At 41.8% G+C, this 18,481-nt stretch overlaps 1 protein-coding gene and 1 non-coding gene across 2 annotated transcripts in view; both read left to right on the top strand.

The window, feature by feature from the left end:
• Window positions 1-18,481, top strand: part of LOC126092655 (phospholipase A1) — a 358,751-nt gene that overhangs the window by 254,880 nt on the left and 85,390 nt on the right. The gene's annotated exons all lie outside the window — the stretch shown is intronic.
• Trnaa-ugc (transfer RNA alanine (anticodon UGC)) lies at window positions 9,297-9,368 on the top strand. Its single transcript has one exon. It is a non-coding gene; the product is annotated as a tRNA-Ala (tRNA).

Genomic DNA, 18,481 nt, shown 5'->3' with positions numbered 1-18,481 from the left:
GCATTATTAGAAAAAAACTGACTTTCCTTGCTGACACAGCTGCATAGCTGGTCCTCTTATTACTAAACAACACATGACTATGATCTGGGAAAAATTATAAAATACGCTCCTGGAAATTGAAATAAGAACACCGTGAATTCATTGTCCCAGAAAGGGGAAACTTTATTGACATATTCCTGGGGTCAGATACATCACATGATCACACTGACAGAACCACAGGCACATAGACACAGGCAACAGAGCATGCACAATGTCGGCACTAGTACAGTGTATATCCACCATTCGCAGCAATACAGGCTTCCCATGGAGACGATCGTAGAGATGCTGGATGTAGTCCTGTGGAACGGCTTGCCATGCCATTTCCACCTGGCGCCTCAGGTGGACCAGCGTTCGTGCTGGACGTGCAGACCGCGTGAGACGACGCTTCATCCAGTCCCAAACATGCTCAATGGGGGACAGATCCGGAGATCTTGCTGGCCAGGGTAGTTGACTTACACCTTCTAGAGCACGTTGGGTGGCACGGGATACATGCGGACGTGCATTGTCCTGTTGGAACAGCAAGTTCCCTTGCCGGTCTAGGAATGGTAGAACGATGGGTTCGATAACGGTTTGGATGTACCGTGCACTATTCAGTGTCCCCTCGACGATCACCAGTGGTGTACGGCCAGTGTAGGAGATCGCTCCCCACACCATGATGCCGGGTGTTGGCCCTGTGTGCCTCGGTCGTATGCAGTCCTGATTGTGGCGCTCACCTGCACGGCGCCAAACACGCATACGACCATCATTGGCACCAAGGCAGAAGCGACTCTCATCGCTGAAGACGACAAGTCTCCATTCGTCCCTCCATTCACGCCTGTCGCGACACCACTGGAGGCGGGCTGCACGATGTTGGGGCGTGAGCGGAAGACGGCCTAACGGTGTTCGGGACCGTAGCCCAGCTTCATGGAGACGGTTGCGAATGGTCCTCGCCGATACCCCAGGAGCAACAGTGTCCCTAATTTGCTGGGAAGTGGCGGTGCGGTCCCCTACGGCACTGCGTAGGATCCTACGGTCTTGGCGTGCATCCGTGCGTCGCTGCGGTCCGGTCCCAGGTCGACGGGCACGTGCACCTTCCGCCGACCACTGGCGACAACATCGATGTACTGTGGAGACCTCACGCCCCACGTGTTGAGCAATTCGGCGGTACGTCCACCCGGCCTCCCGCATGCCCACTATACGCCCTCGCTCAAAGTCCGTCAACTGCACATACGGTTCACGTCCACGCTGTCGCGGCATGCTACCAGTGTTAAAGACTGCGATGGAGTTCCGTATGCCACGGCAAACTGGCTGGCACTGACGGAGGCGGTGCACAAATGCTGCGCAGCTAGCGCCATTCGACGGCCAACACCGCGGTTCCTGGTGTGTCCGCTGTGCCGTGCGTGTGATCATTGCTTGTACAGCCCTCTCGCAGTGTCCGGAGCAAGTATGGTGGGTCTGACACACCGGTGTCAATGTGTTCTTTTTTCCTTTTCCAGGAGTGTATTTAAATTCAAGTAAACGTCTGGAAAAAATTATGTTCTGAAAAACCTTATTATTGAAAACATTTCTGCAAACCATTACATAAAAAATTGAACATTCAAGTCTGACTTAATTAGTGCTGACAAATCCCAAAAAATTAAACAAATTCATATTAACATATCAGACAACAAATTTAAGTACGCGCATGGCGATGAAGAAGAATAAAGTTTACTTTACACTACATGGCAATGAACTACGCTGCACCAGTGGCGACTGCTATTATTCTTGCAGGGCTAGCAACTGTACTGTTGCGGTGAGCTACTACGACTTCTCCGTAACAGCGAGCTATTGCAACCGCTCCATAACAACAAATTATTGCGACTGCTCGATAGGAGCGAGCGATTATTACTGCTGCCGACACTGCTCTGACCTGCGATTCTATTGCAGCAGAGATGTTTTATATCGCAGGCAGCGCGTGAGCAATACATCGAAATTACATTCGCTCCAGTAGGGTAACGAACAATAAACCTCTTACATAATGAACCCCTTACAATCTTTAGAAATGGTTGACAGCTCCTCCCTGGTTTTTCTTGACTTCTTCAGTGTTGACAAATCGGTGCCCTTTCATGCCCCTTTTCATGCGTGGAAATAAGAAAAAGTCACACGGAGCCAGGTCAGGCTAGTAAAGTGCGTGGGGCAATAGAACCGTGACTTTGTAACGTTCTTTAAAAATATAACTTTGTGTTATCCAAATTTGCTGTGTGTTGTGGTTTTGAGCAAATGTTGTGCTTAATCAGGTTTACTGTAATCCAAAGGAATATTAAACAACTTAATCAGGAAAACCAGTATGTAATGTCTACAATGAAATCAATCCCTCTGAAATTTAGTCAGGCTCATGAGCACCGAGTTCTATGGCCCTGTGCAATAAACTGATAAATTTCTCCATGCAAATAAACAATGAGCCCTTGAGTCGCAACGGATGTAATCTTGGTATTCTGATCTCTCCACAATACTCATACAAAATATTCAGTCTTTGCTCAATGCCGGCCATAAAATAGCTTCATACAAATAATGTCAGTAGAATAGTTGATAAATGAATAACATTGCAAATGTTCAGTGATAATTTTGGATTTTGGCTCAGCGCTTCGCATTCCTGCCTGCATTGAAACTGCTACAAACATTAATACTTTTCTGATTCAGGCACATTAATACTTTTCTGATTCTGATTGAAAAATCATTTCTTTTAAAATATACTCATTGGATTTAAACAAACACAACACGGAAGAGGATGAGGTACTGATAACAGGATTTGCTAAGGCGGAATGCTTCAGTTCAAAAATTGTATTCAAAATGAAGTTTCTCCTTCAGAAAATCTAATATGAAACATTTTACATAAATTTCAAAATCAGTGAACTTCTCAGTTGTTCTAAAATTCTCACTTACTGACGTAATTAAATACACTTGGATTGTTACATGACAAAAATCTAACATCGTTTAACAAAATAGATTCCAAACTTTAACTTGTCTGTATCAGGATTATAAAACACATAAAATATTACAAATTGGGTATACCTAATCAACATATACATTAAATCTGATGGCAAATACTTGGTTTCTACATTCAAGGGACGATACTGTTAGAACTGGCAAAATCCACATTCCATTGCTGCATACTTGAAACTAAATATACAAAATTTTATTACCTTACAAATCTGTATTATGTTGCGTCCATAGTTCCACAGCTAAATTCTCACAGCTAGCCACTAGCTTTAAGTGTTACATCCTACCTGTAACATAGTGCAACGGCGACTGCTACTGCGCTCCGCTCGCCCCTACTTACGATCGATTCTGCCATACAGGCAACATCTTTGGTTCAGTGGTGTCAAAGATACAATCTTTACTACATGTGATAACCATTCCATGTCATTTTCATGAGATATATTACAAAATTGGGCTCCACGTACAACTGGATCCCTCACACCATTTTTATCCAAAAACTAACAGAGATGGCTGCGTGTGTAGGCGTGTTGTTGTGGTCTCCTGTCTGACCCAAATCGGGTCTTTTTTGACGAACACTGTTTCGCAATATTTTTTAAAACTTCCAAATAACAAGTTTGATGGTCTGCTCTGGGGGAACAAGCTCTAAATTATTGTCGATTCGAACAGTTGACGGACGTCCAGAACGAGGTTTGTCATCAATCAACATATCTCCATTTTTAAATCGAGCAAACAACTCGTACAACTAAGTTTTTCTCATAGCCTCATCTTGGTAAGCTGTTTTCAGCGTTAAAGCTGTTTCAGCAGCATTTTCAGCAGGTAATAAACAAAATTTCAAAGCTGCACAGTGTTCGCTTAAAAAGCGAAACAAGAACAAAACGGCGCTAGCGGAAACAATTACTGCAGATGAACAAAACAAGCCAGGTCGACAACACAGGTGGCACTGAACTACCAATGAGTTGAGTTGTGCTATACACACCTAGTGGCAGAAACGCGCTACACAAGCTTCACCCACGGCAATGTTATTCCGTTTTTGTTTTTTTTAAATTTTTTTTTGTGCCCCCTCGTAAATCATAATAACGAAAGAAAATAATATGAAAGATAAAGCATATGGTTTATAAAACAGCAATCAGCCGCAAGAATGGCTGTAAAAAGTTTATTTAAATCAGTCCAGTATCGGTTCTGGATTGATTGCAAATCCTTTTTCAAATGGTTTTTCCATATTTCCTTGCTTTCTTGCCGGGGCCTCGTTTTGTACTCGTTACTTGTTTTGAGTACTTACGAGAGACATTTTTCTTTTTGACCTTAACAGAAATATTCATGAGATGATTTTAAAAGTTAATAAAACACGAAATATGGCAAAAACGTATATGGTGAGCATACAGTGCAGGAGGGGTCATTATAGACCCAACAGAAGAATATGGGATTGAGCTTGATAGGAACAGCAATTTGGTCGCATCCGTTTCAGCAATCGTCACGACATTCATTTTAAATGGCTTAGGGAAACAGCAGAGAGCCTACATGTGAATGGCTGGATTTGAACTCTTATTCTGTCGAAAGCAGTTGCCAGTTTCTTACCTACGCCGTGTCTCTCGGTCAAGGCCGTGAAGCAGATATTAACGTTCTCTCGTAAAAGCGATTGAAGCGTCTAGGAGGCAGTATGTCTATTTGAAGGTGAAAACAAGCAAAATGCATTTTCTATGCGGATGATGTTTTCTGTCTGCAAGCTGGTCCTTACTGCAGTTCAGCATTTATCTTGATGTCCTAAAATAGCTGATATCTTCTTACTTTAGTCCTTCTTCCATTCACCATTCCATGCAGTAGAACCTTAATTATGCAATATCTTCTCATCTCGCCAGACAGGCTATTTCTAATCCTCCTAGTAGTTTCCTGTATTTGTCTTTTCTCATTCATTTTGTGTAAGACAACCTTATTCTTTATTTGATCTGCCCATTTTAATTTTTCATAATTCTCCAAAATTACATCTCCAAAGCTACTAAGCATTTCTCTGTTCTGCATGGCAGTGTACCTGTTCCGACATTGTACATGACAGCAACCAGTAAGAAATATTTCTGTAATTTTTGCTTAATTATTTATTTACTGGACCGCAGAAAGTACTCCTCCTGGAAAACATTTGCTTTGTAACATGTTTTTTGCTTTTATTTCTGGATTTCATGTCATGTTACTGTTTATTTTACGTTCTAGACAGCCCAAGTTTTCAACTTGGTCCACTAGCTCATCACAAATTCTGACTTTTATCCTCCTTGATTGTGTTGTAAATTCTAGTCTTTTTCGTATTTATTTTCAGTTCATATTCCTCACAGCTGGTGTTGAGTACTTCTAAAGTAATCTTAACTGCCTTTTAGTTTTGACTTAGTAATACTACACTATCCATCCAAAACGTTCGGAGACTGACTTTATTCCTGGCGTGTAAGCGGCGCTAGTGCTGTAACTACATTGGCAGCTTGGACTAACAGCTGTAAACAACAGATGGGCATTCGAGTAGTCAGTTGTGAGCAGGCAGTGTTCAGTAGTGGGCGTGCGACTGTAATGTGTCAACGTTGTTGTCTCACAAATCGCAATCGAGTAACGAACTGCACGTCTCTAAATTAAGCATTCAAGACAATCTCCAGGATGTTTTGAGGAAGAGAAAAGTGTTTAGAAAGTTTATCCAGCACACCTTGTCTCCTGTACATAAAACAATGACGCATGAATGCCTGCGTAATCTGATTGAAATGAAAAACGCGGACAATTCCTTTCTGGAAAAATTCATCATAGGTGACAAGTGTTACCAGTGCGAACCTATCACAGAACGACAGTGCGAAACTGGTCTGTGATGGGTCGCCAAGACCAAAGAAGGTGCCAGTGTGTCCCAAAGAAGAACTTTTCTACCAGTTTCACATGGTTTGATGAACATTCTGTGCAATTTACTATTCTCATGTGAGGAGAGACTACATAGAACACCTTTAGCATTAAAACCACCATCTGAACTTTTCTTATTTTTTTTATTAATACAATCTCTAAACTTTTTGGACTGGCGAGGTATGTCCTCAGCAAATCTTGCACATTTGATTATTCTTCTCCTCCTGCCGCATCACTCCTAAGTCATTTGAATAGACATTAAATTCCTGTTATGAGAAAAAAGGGGGAAATATCGGAAAAGTTAAGGCAGAGTTCAAATGCATAAATTATTCAATTTGTACTGTTCCCTGTTATTATGCAGGGTTATAAAATGCAGAAGAACTAAGCAACAAAATTATTCATTGCAATTATGCTCACATTTTTTTGTGTCGAGTATATGAGTTGCAATAACTGTTTCCCTAAACTCACTGTAATAAAACGCAACTGCAATATTTTTTGCTCTTTCACAACACAGCCAGTATTTCATTCCACTTGGTGCATCCGTCTTGAAGTTGGTGATTGCCGGCGGCGATAGGAGGAAGGGGAGGGTTTGAAAAACGTTTGGTGTGGTCGGACGCTGCGGAGCTTCTGCGTCCAACTATGGATATTGATTTCCTGAAGGCCTCTTCCAGAAGTGTATGCCGAAAATATTTGAATTCCTACCGATCTGATGTGACGATGTAGAATGCCTTTTGGTAAACACGCACTTGCAAATTTTAGTTTCGGACGACACCAGAACGAAACAACTTACAGAGGTCTGAAAATTAAGAGACTCAAAGTTATTTTTTCTTAAAATGAAAACATTTTACAATTTAGAAGCATTTATTCATCAAATTAAAATACATTAGTACTTTGTGTGCATACCTTTGTTCTTAATGAGCAGTTCAACACGTCTTGGTATTGTTTCTATGAGTCTTGAGCATGGATTTTTGGCATCTTCATCATGGTGCCATATTGTATGAGTTTCTCCATGAGTTGCAACTTCGTTGTAATGTTGATCTTCCTCAACTTCTGCTTAACAATTGCCCTCAGGTTCTCTACAGGGTTCATGTCTAGACTATTTCCAGGCCATAGCAAGGTTTCTACATTATTTTCAGGTAAGAACTGCGCAATTGATTTAGCTTTATGACACGGTGCACCATCGTGCACGAACACAAAGTCACCGTCAGGAAACCATTCCTTCCCCTGAGGTAAAGTCTCTTCTCCAAAACTTTCCTACGCCTATTCTGATTCATATTGCCTTCCTCATTGTAAAGTCGGCCAGTACCCTATGCTGCACCAAAACAGACGTGGTATGTTTTACAGTTTGCCGCGCAGTCTTGGGCGTCTTGTCAGGGTCCGCGCCCCTCCTCCCCCCCCCCCCCCCCTCCCCCTACATCGGAGGTTCGAGTCCTCCCTCGCATATGGATGTGTGTGTTGTCCTTAGTTTAAGTTAGTTTAAGATAGATTAAGTAGTGTGTAAGCTTAGGGACCGATGACCACAGCCGTTTGGGCCCATAAGACCTTACCACAAATTTCCAAATTTTACAGTTTGCGGTATACAAAGCTCAGAAAACTCTTCGCCAACCGTTCTTCGGACATACTGGCTACTTTATTCACATATGGAGAATACTGACTCTTCAGAAAAGCAGACCTGAAAGGAACAAAACATTTTAATCATAAGAAGTCTATGATTTCAGATGTTATCTGCTCATATGAACCGTACTGTACGTAGGAAAATGTCTCCATGTCTTTGTGGTATATTTTCTTGAAAACAATTATTCATTTTTCAAAAGAAATTTTCACATACATATTCTCAGCTGCTTTAAATAAAGTTTATTTACCTTGCTCCAGTCCTCCTCAAACTTATTTCTAACTTCATGAGCTCATTTCAGCCTCATTGCAGTCATTGCAAGAGTAAGTTTTGCGTTTTTGCATGGCCAGCGAGCTGGAAGCCTTGTACTAATAAGCTTTCTGTGGACTGTGGAAGTACAAACATCGACTCCATAGTTCTCCAAAGCCTTCTTGAAATCTTGACTTGTAGCTCTTCTGTTGTCTTTCGCCATCTGGACAAGTTTGCGTTGAGCTCTACGAGAAAGTTTGCTCTTGCGTCCACACTTTCCTCGTGGTGCTGGTCTGAAATTAAGGCCATCTTTCTCTGCGTGGCAAATGCGGCTTACAGATTTTTGTGAAATCTGTAACCTGTTTGCTATTTCTCTCTTTGAATACTGTTTTTCTTCGAGTAGCAGTTTTATAGTCGCAACTTTTCTTGGCGAAATATCACTTTTCTGACCCATAACCAACAAATATCTGATAAACAGAAGAATTATCCATAACAATAAAAGTATTTATATTTTATGGCAAGTAGAAACACTCATTAATTATTGTTTAAGGATACATTACACACAAAACCAACCTTAAGAACGTCCCAGCTGAATTGATCTATCGCCAAAACAGCTACAAACATGCCAACTTTCCTCATTAACAACTGATTGCTTAGGGAGTGCTGCCAACATTGCTAGTAGCACAGTACTGCCGATAGCAAATGTAAATGTTGGCATATGGATGTAAGTGAGTGAAAATACCAATATTACATGACTGAATAATTCTAGATTGAGAGAAACTAGGAAATATCAATATTTTCGTTTTGAGTCTAATAATTTTCACACCTCTGTACAGTGTTAAAATTTCCCATCTTCCTAATTGCAGTACCACAAATCCGTTGATCTACTAACCATTAGTTACGGAAATTACGAGCTGCATCATTAATGAAAGACTGAACAGACTTTCAGATACCTCCCTTTCTTTCCGAGAACATAGCTACGTGTAATCTTAAGGCAGATAATGCAATACAGATTGGGAACATAAGAACCACTGGTAACGGCACTAGCTTTTTGCATAATATCATATATACCGAAGATGTTGTATTAAATTGGAATATGGGAGCCCAAAACACGTAATGCTGTGAATATGTTAGATATAAATGTAAAATTTCTTGTGATTTCCCTGCGGCTGCATTTTATCTTGCTCAAGTTATGCAAGCTCAATGTTGTTATTAACGTGGTAAAGCTCTTACATCTCTCATTGACTTCAGCAGTTCTTGTACATTAAAACTAATTTCTGAACATTTTATTCGTTATGTTTGTTTACACGGAATGGTAGAAAAAAAAAGCACAAAACAGCACGACGCATCAGTTTCCGCGTGCCGCCCGACTGCTGCGGGGACTGACCTACATCTTGTCACGCAGCCAACTCGAGATTCTTCGTTGGGCTACCCATTTACAACCACGTGGGTCGCTGACGTCAAGGCAGCGCCTCAAGGCTATTCTCGGAACGGAGCCCGATAACGTTAGAGTTCTGACACACAATGACATTTCTATTCGACACCTAAATGTCTACATAGTGGGCCCATAGTGTGTACTGGGGATGTAGCTCAGTGGTAGAGCGTTCGCTTTGCATGTGAAAGGCCCCGGGTTCGATCCCCGGCATCTCCAACCTATTTTTAGAACCTTCGACATAACGCGCTGAGTTTGTTATGAGTTGAATCACTTCAGGTTAAGGAGATGCACCAGAACAATTCAAGAGTTAAAAATCATTCATAAAGCAGAGGTGATCCCAGTCGCTATCATGTGTCATTTGTCCAGAACGGTATTGATTGTTGCCGCTCTTTAGTAGGTTATCCAGTTTCTCTATTATGTATTAGTTCAAACCCGTCTCTCTCTGTTGCTTTTAATGACTGTATTGAACAGCAAATTAATATCTGTCCTCTCCTTAAAAAAAGTGTTTTTCACCTTCTCCACCCATGTGAATACTGTTCCGATTTTTGTTTGCTTTTTTAATTTCCTTCTGATTATTTGACTTTTTTGGTTATTTCTCATTTTAAATTCTCTATTGTTTTCTTTGCATTCACTATTTTTTTTCATAAATCAACTCTCAAATACGTTCAGTTTATAGTTATGAGCCAGTACTTGCAAGACGTAAACACATCGTCCAACTGTTTTAGTTTGGTTGCTTAAGTTTATATTTCTAGAGATTCATTTCATGATAGAGGTGTATCCGGAACTGCTTTACCAGTATGCACTGGGGTACAGTTAGGATATGTCTGCTACTTTCTTCTAAGTCGTTTAGTTGGTGCACGTTTGATTATGGTTTCATCGTCTAATTAGTTACCAGGTGGACTCATTTTTAAATTTAATAAATGCAGTGCACCATGACATCAGCACATTTTACCACGGCAGCTTAGAGGACTACCCGTGCAGAATCTTGTGAACGATCTTAATCTCTCGACGAGCGCTCCCCATAGTGCAAAACGCCTTTCAAGCCAAGCCAACCACTGAATCTCATGTAATATGTATCACTGTACATCCACCAGGTGGCCAGCTATTCGTTATCCAGCCAAGAGCCGCACGGCTGTTGCGGGTCCGAAAGGAACAAGGAAGGAAAATTAGAGTTTAACGTCCCGCCGTCAACGAGATAGACGTGGAAGTTTTGCCGTACCCAACTTAATAAAGAATCTAAGGATATACAAGAAACTTTCGAATCATTTTCTTACTGGTACATCATGAAACAAAAATGAACTTTTATTTTACGGAACAAAAATTTCCGGTATTTGTGACTTAGTGTGCCACATTTTCTTATTTTTGCTGGTACAAATTACCCTCTCTTTCTTTTATTCTTTTACTGGACGAAACTTTGACATGTTGTAATTGTGTGTGCAACATTTTGAGGGTAAGTAATTTGGTAAACTGACGTAAATAAATAAAAACGGAACAAATTGCCATGATCCTATTTCTGTTACTCTTAGAAATGTTATTTTTGGAAAGTAAAACTGCCCACGTGGTACAATAGCAGGCACTCATACTTCCCGCCTCAGTCAATACGTTGATTCGGCAGTTTCATGTGAATCCTGAATACTCTTATCCACTGTTTGGTAGACATACCGTAATACAGATAAATATACGCTGTTATGTTGAAGAGCATCTGCGTTCTGTTCTTCTCTTTGTCACTGTCGGCCAAATTGCAGAAGATTCAGACTATCTGCAGCTCCTGCCCGTATTTATTGGTGTACGTACAGTTTAGTATTTGCTAGCACTGCATCGTCAACGACGAAAGCAGAAGGCTGTGTAGCCACAAAATCTTCCATCTATTTAAACAGCAGAACAGATCGAAAAACCAGAAAAGATTAGGAGAGTTAAGACATGTAGTCTCATTTGACGCCTCCGGAGGAACTAAATTCTCTTCCTCTTGCCAGAGAGTTGTATTGATCAGTACTACCCAACACGGTGTTAACCGGGGATTACTTTTATAACACTCAGTGAATAATAGAACAGCTTACTCAGTGACTGGAATCTCGCTGTACGCACCACATTTTTCGGTGCTCGTCTGTGCAGTTGCAACTTCTCGGAACAATTCCAGCGGCTGACGGAACATCATGAGACTTCAGTCGTCGTTCCTATAACACCTTTGGGTCTAATTATATTTCGTACTCATATTTTACGCTTTTCCATTTACGAATGTGATAACTATTTTCTGTATTTCGAGAAGTATATGCCACGGCATAATACCAGACCGTTAAGAACGCATTGTGTTTCTGGTTGTTCTCGAACTAGTGACCAGTCAGATTGCACACTCGACCATCAGCCGCTACAAGAAGCATAACACAGATTAGAGGCCAAAAAGACTCACGGTATGCCACGGAAAATATCTATATTTGTATGTTACAGATCTAATTGTTATATTCGAACTTTCCAGTTTTCACCATCGCCGGATAATTCTTGCAGCTTATTTCTGTTTCTGGTTTAGCACTTCTCGAGTCTGATAGCTACTCACGAAGTTTACTTGTGTGTTACGTCATGTTGTTTTTGAATACCGTTTGCACAGCGAACAGTGCTGTGAAGAGACTAGCGTCAACTGAACGAAATTCTTAGCTTTTCAAGAACATAGTTGCTCTCGCGTCATATAGTCTTCTTTTGCTCTCCACCGCAAAAAATGTCGGCAGTTTGTTTCATGTTATTTTAAATTTATCACTGTCAAATTTAATTCTTAGCAACTTCTTCGCTTGTGTTTCAGAAACAAAATTAATGAAACGACCACAGACATTTGCCAGAGAACGAACTGAGGTATTTTCCAGATATAAATTTGAAACTGTCATAGTGGGGCAGACAAAGGAAGGAAGAAGAAGTTACAGAATTTAACCTGCAGACGAGGAGGCCGTTACGGACAGAGGGTGGGGTACTTTTTCAATTAGCTTTAAGTGATTTAGAGAAACTACAGAAAACCAGAATGTGAGTGTGGGACTGAAATGCAGTCTAGTAAACGTTAAGTGGAAGGGGTGGGGGGTGGGGGGTAAGATAGCGAAAATAGTAATATTAATATACGCATGTTTGGCGGAGAAGGGCGATCCTCTGAATACAATGAACACAGTACAATTTTAATAGAAACCTAACAGAACATTAGCTATTCGCTTTCTGTTATTCATGGAATTTCTCTCCCTTTCTCTCCCTCCCTCCCCCCCCCCCCCCCCCCACACACACACACCCCTCCCGCACACAAACACACATAATAAAAGAAAGAAATACAAATATGAAAAGAGATGGTGAAGTGATCGTATTCGCTGCTGAATGTAATGAGACTGGCCTACGTGTTTCTTCTTTGTTCCGAGTTGTTGCAGTCATGTTCGCGTGTTTGACAAAGCACTCAGATGTTCCATACTAACTAGAAATTGTGTCACAAAATTAAATTAAAATGTTTACGGGTCTCCTAATCTGATCTGATCGATTAGGCAAGATTCTTGATGAATAGGGAAGATTTCCCTACAATGCTGGGGTGGTTCCTTTGAAAGGATAGGCAAAGTCTTCTTCCTCATCCTTACTTACACGAGGTTGTGCTCCGTCTCCTGTCGAGGAGACATTAAACCCTAATATTCCTTCCTTAAGCAACAGCACTGCCAGGATTAAATATTTTGTCCACGAAGTCGTTAGCTGAGTTGCCCTTTTCAACCGAGCAAGCATCATACGTCTACTCCGTTAATCTGTTTCCCGTATGTGCAGCAGTGGATATCAGTATAAAGGCAGGCTTCTCACGAAAATAATAATACAATGTGTGTAGCATACTATATCGAATTTATTATGAAAGCAGTAGATACATATAGGACATAAACAATCATGACGGATTTAGATATATATTCTTTCCTAACAGGAGTAACAAAAATGGTTCAAATGGCTCTGAGCACTATGGGACTTAACATCTATGGTCATCAGTCCCCTAGAACTTCTTAAACCTAACTAACCTAAGGACAGCACACAACACCCAGCCATCACGAGGCAGAGAAAATCCCTAACCCCGCCGGAAATCGAACCCGGGAACCCGGGCGTGGGAAGCGAGAACGCTACCGCACGACCACGAGCGGAGTAACAAAATAAGGCGTTTGCATTCCCTGGTTGGAAACTGTCCTGTTGTGTTACTGCATTCTTAGTACTTTGCCCAATCACCGTTCTTCCTAATTACCTCAAAAATTCTCTTCGGCACTGATTTTGTTAGGATTTGTAGTTCTTGCAGTGAAACTGTCCAAATCATAACACTCTCTGCTCATTCTTACCAACTGCTCTGTTCTCGGATCACGCCAATAATCGAAATCCATCCGTCCCATATAAATTAAATTTCTTCTTATCACAGAAGATCACTTTATCCTGTTCTGAAGCCCATGACATACGACTTTCAGCAAACTCCAATCTAACCTCTTTGTGTTTGAGTGTTAGAACAGGTTTCTGCAGCCGTTTCTTGAATGCAAGATGTTCATCGTTTGACAAAATTTGTCGTACACGTCTGGCAGTTACTTACAACTGTAAATGAGCAACAAATTGAGAAGAATAACGGTTTGTTCGATCAAAAGGAACAGTTTCGATGCCTCAAATAATTTTTTACTTAACCCATATTTTACGTCCCGTCCGTATAGTGCCTCCAATCTAACGAAATTATCAGTCACTGTACATAAACGGTTCAAGTTCATGTCAGTTTGACGATTAGTGTGTCCCGTTTCATGGTACGCACCATTTTTTATTATTTCATCTCATGATAAATGTTTTCTGCATGGCTATGTCATAATCGTGTTTTACGTACACAACACGCACTAGTGATGTCTGTTTCCTATCTACACGCGCTAACATCATATAAAGCTGACTACGTTTGTACTGAGTTCCACCCTCTACCACATGAATCAATGACGTTGTATACTGCACTACTGACATCAAATGCGATGTCATTTGACTGCATTTGTCAGCTTACTGGAGCTCATACTATTACGTATACACCTTGCACAACTATTCCGGCCGACAGTGTCTATTTCCCTACAAATATCCGTGACTTTATTGACCGTGACACCGAATTATTTGTAAAGTTTGGAGAAACGGCATATCTAGTTAAAAACGGCGTAAAAATACTTTTCATGGCACATGAATATATAGAGCTTGGACGAGCCTCGAACCTGCAACACTCTGCTTGCCAGTCGAATGTGCTACCACTACGCCACAGCCAAACGTGAGAGTTGCTCCCCTTCTTCACCGCATTTACTCATTTTGGTCGCCAGCACGCAACGACACTTTTTTGTACAGTGGTTTTTGTTGTTCGGATGTTGTATTTGAGCAAACGTGATTAGTGTTGGCTGCGCACACTAATCCCCTTACGGCTAATGTCTTTAAAAATCACTGCTCAGTGTTCGGTAAGTCTTCAAGCACAACCGAGTGTCTATGATCTAGAGCTATTGCATCACGGCAGTGGCCTATGCAGGCAGCGAAGAACTCGTTGCTGCTGTTCCGCATACGTACCGCGGCCGCAGCGCTTTTCGAAGCCTGTCGCCCTGCTTCGTAGCATTCTAACGATGCGGAGGAAATGAAACATAGGTCTTACGTGACCAAATAAATTATGGCACGTTAGGAACGGATATTAATGCAGCTTAAACGGATGTAAAACACTGCGTATTATCGATCTGATTAGTACGAACTTTCATTAAAATTAATCTAAAATACTAAAATTTTGCATCCTGTCACAATATTTAGTAATTCTGTGCTTTTGTTTATGTCGTACTTAAGTAACAGCGCTATACGATCAAAGTGCCTGCTGTTGTAAAGAAAGATTAAAACGTAACGTCCTGTCGACGAGGACCTCATTAGAGCCGGAGTGCAAGTTCATACTTAAAGAGGATGGAGAAGAATCTGTTGAAACGAAGTACCCAGGCATTTGCCTTACTGTTTATTCGAAACCAAGAAGAAAGTTACAAATAAACAGATGGCTGGCCTGAAATTGAAATGGCTCCTCGCTTAGTACTTGCAGAATATGAGTAGTGTGAATTACTTTAAGTCGTGACATCCTTAATATTTCGACATGAGATATTTAAACGTGATTTTCAGTAATATGCATAGTACTGTTCTATATATACAGATACACAACTTCAGTCACATTAATATGACCACCGCGAATGTTCGACGTCAGCGTCCAGTAACCACTGACAGACGGTAGGCGGTAGCACTAGCAGTGGAGGATACATAAAACATGTCAGAATACAGAAGAACAATGCAGTCATTGTAATTCGGAAACGGAGCGATTTATCTGACGTCCGAAAGGACATGCTCATTGGCTTTTGGGACAACAGTGGAAGCATTTCCGAAATGGCTACGTTTGTAACCTCTTCTCATGTCGGCATGATGCATGGCATAATGGTGCTATCCAAAACGACAGGGATGAATGAACGCCTCCCCCCCCTCCAAATTCTATAAGTCCCCCCAGAACCTCAAGCGCCATGCATTCTGCGTCGCTTCCTTGTATGCCTCCTGTCCCACATGCGGATCCTCTATGACCTGATTCCTTTCCCCCACCTTCTCCTTTTCCTCGAACATATCCGTGTCCTCTACAGCTCCCGCCGACTTGATCCCCCTCATCCTCTGGTTGCTCCTCTCAACCCCTGCCCTCTGCTGTTGTGTGCCCCCTGCCCTGCACCTCTACACACTTCATCTCCTTAACGTGGCTTCCATCAACTCCCCTGCTGGATGATGCCCTCTCCCCCTCCATTTATCCCTCCTATCAACTCTGATTCTCACCTCCCCCTCCCTCCCACTGTCCTTTTCCTGGGCTCCCTCTTCCCTCTCTCATCCTGTTTTTTTCCCACCTAGCCTCTCTGTGACTCCCTTCTCTCCCCCGAGCCCTTTTGCTTTCCCCTCCACTGCCTTTCCCACTTCTTCTCGTGTCCACCCTGCCACTCTTTTTCTATGTCCTTATGTCCTCTCCCTCCATCGGCTCCCCCTCTTTTTTCTTTTTCTCTCCTCCCCCCCCTTCCATTTTCCCCCCTCATCGGTCCGGATCCTCCCCCCGCCCCCATCTGCCGCCCTGTCGCCTTTATAGTGCTGTTCTCAGTAAACGTTCAGTGTTGTGCGTCCCCTGTCAGTGTTACGAACAGCCACTGTACTTTTGCTAGTTGTGTTTTTTTTATCTCATGTGAACAGAAACCAGACTATCTCCGTGTTTTTTAATTGTGCTTGTCTGCTTACTGTGTGTCTTCATCTGCATAGTCAACGCCCTGTTTTTATATTTAAACTTCCACAACTTCAACCATTTTACAGTTTTTTACAATGTCGCCGTTTTATCACCTGTTTTTATTGTTTGTTTATATTGTCATTATGTTTTTTAACTTTCCTGTAGGCTGTAGAGCGGCATATTACGCTGCTGCCAGCCTCCCCCCCCCCCCCCGCTCCGGAGGGAGGTGGGGATAAAATGCAATAAAGAAAAAAATAAGGGGGGGTGAACGATGGGCAAACTTTTGAACAACTGAGCGGCCAGATGAACCAAGGAGCTACCAACAGTGTCTCCTAAACGACCGTTCAGCGACGTTGCCGCGCATGGGCTTCCGCAGGAGCCGCCTAGTTCATATACCCGTACTGACTGCTGTTCATCAGCGACGGAGGTTGGGATTTGCACGCCATTACCGCAACTGGACGTCCACCGAGCGGTGACAGGTGGCCTTTACAGAAGAATCACCTTTTATGCTCCATCGGACAGACGACCGCTGGTGTGTACGGCGTGAAACGCCTGAAAGCAAATACCCTGCAGCAATCGTCGGGGAATGTTTTCGTATAGCTCCACAATTTCCAGATTCACCCTGTACAAGCAACTAAATATTTCAAAATCGAAAGAGGTACTTTGTCTCACAGCGGGGATATCTTGTGTTAATGTTATGACTCAAACTTATCGTAAGAAAAAAAAAAAAAAAAAACCTCAAAATGTGTCAGTTTGTGGCCTGCTAGGGTGTATGTCTAAAAGGGAGTAGACCTGGAACGGCTCTGTGCGAGGAGATTTACGAGCACCATATGCGAAAAGTTTCATTATTATTATTAATGCTTACTATTCTCTTTTCTCGAACTACTTACTGTATGCCGAAAAAAATATTCTTCTTTAAAACTGTAGTTGCTTCTACGTCAGTCCATTTTTGGGTATTGTGTAAGTGTGAATAGCTTCAGGAGCAAGTTGTCTGATCGCTACTACGTGTTTGCTAACAAATGGGATCTCTTCTCCTGACCGTAGGACTGTGATATCCGGCGCTGTTGTCTAGTCAACATTTGACGAAGTTCCACACATGTTATATAGTTGACGTTCTCTTCGAAGGAGTTTTCCAATGCAACAAAAAAATATGTTATCGGCGTCGTAATTGATAGCTATAAACGTTAAAAATTACATGCCTACATTAGAAAATTCAACGCATTGTCCGCAATAGCGTAGCAAAAACCACCCCTCGATTTATTTACTTGTTTCAGATTCATTTGGGGTGCCTTCGTAACCCATCCTCACGCAGGGAATGAAAGCATTCGTGACCGAGGAGCTGATCGAGTTTTGTGATGTCACAACGTGGAATCGCACTTTCCGCAGCATTCTGTAGCGTGAAAGACCGAATGAGACACGTCAGGTTTTTATTTCGTCGAGAGGAACTTGGCCAATGAGATGTAAGATCGCGTTCCACGTCACAAGCAAAACTTGGGAAAAACCGTATTTGATTTTGTCGTCTTCAATTGAGGTCCACATTTGATGAGTTTTATATTGTAATTTACATCCTGTGAGTATAGTCTGTTTCAAAGCGACGTTTTTTTGGTACGATTTCTTTTAATAAATTGACGGGAAACGATATACTAGTGTTTAAAGACGTTTCGTATTTGCTTTTCGTAATATAACTTGCGTGTTACGAAAATACGCCGTTTCAAGGCAACGTTGCATTGCAGATTTATTAAAAACGCATCGCTCTTGTTATGATTTGTTGTAATTAAATGTCAGTTAATGACATATTGGCAATAAGGGGCTTCAGGCTACCGTAACATCAAAGACATAGTACTAAATACACTAGGTCACTGTAGTACAGTGGATAAGGGGTGGAGAGTTGCTTCACATCCTATCTCCAAATACTTTTTTATTCACCTTCGCGATGTCTAAAAGGTTCTAGGGCTATCTTATTTATTTGACAGAATTCTGTTCTGTAGTATTCGATATGTGCCACAAAGCAAATGCAGCGTAGGTGCGTTAGACACTAATAAATTCCACTAAGTCGTGATCGCGGTTGCGACATAACTCCAGA

Source organism: Schistocerca cancellata, chromosome 7 (genome assembly GCF_023864275.1).
Source record: "Schistocerca cancellata isolate TAMUIC-IGC-003103 chromosome 7, iqSchCanc2.1, whole genome shotgun sequence".
Classification (NCBI taxonomy): Eukaryota; Metazoa; Arthropoda; class Insecta; order Orthoptera; family Acrididae; genus Schistocerca; species Schistocerca cancellata.
Note: the sequence above shows the minus strand (reverse complement) of the source record. Positions and strands in the feature narration are given on the sequence as shown.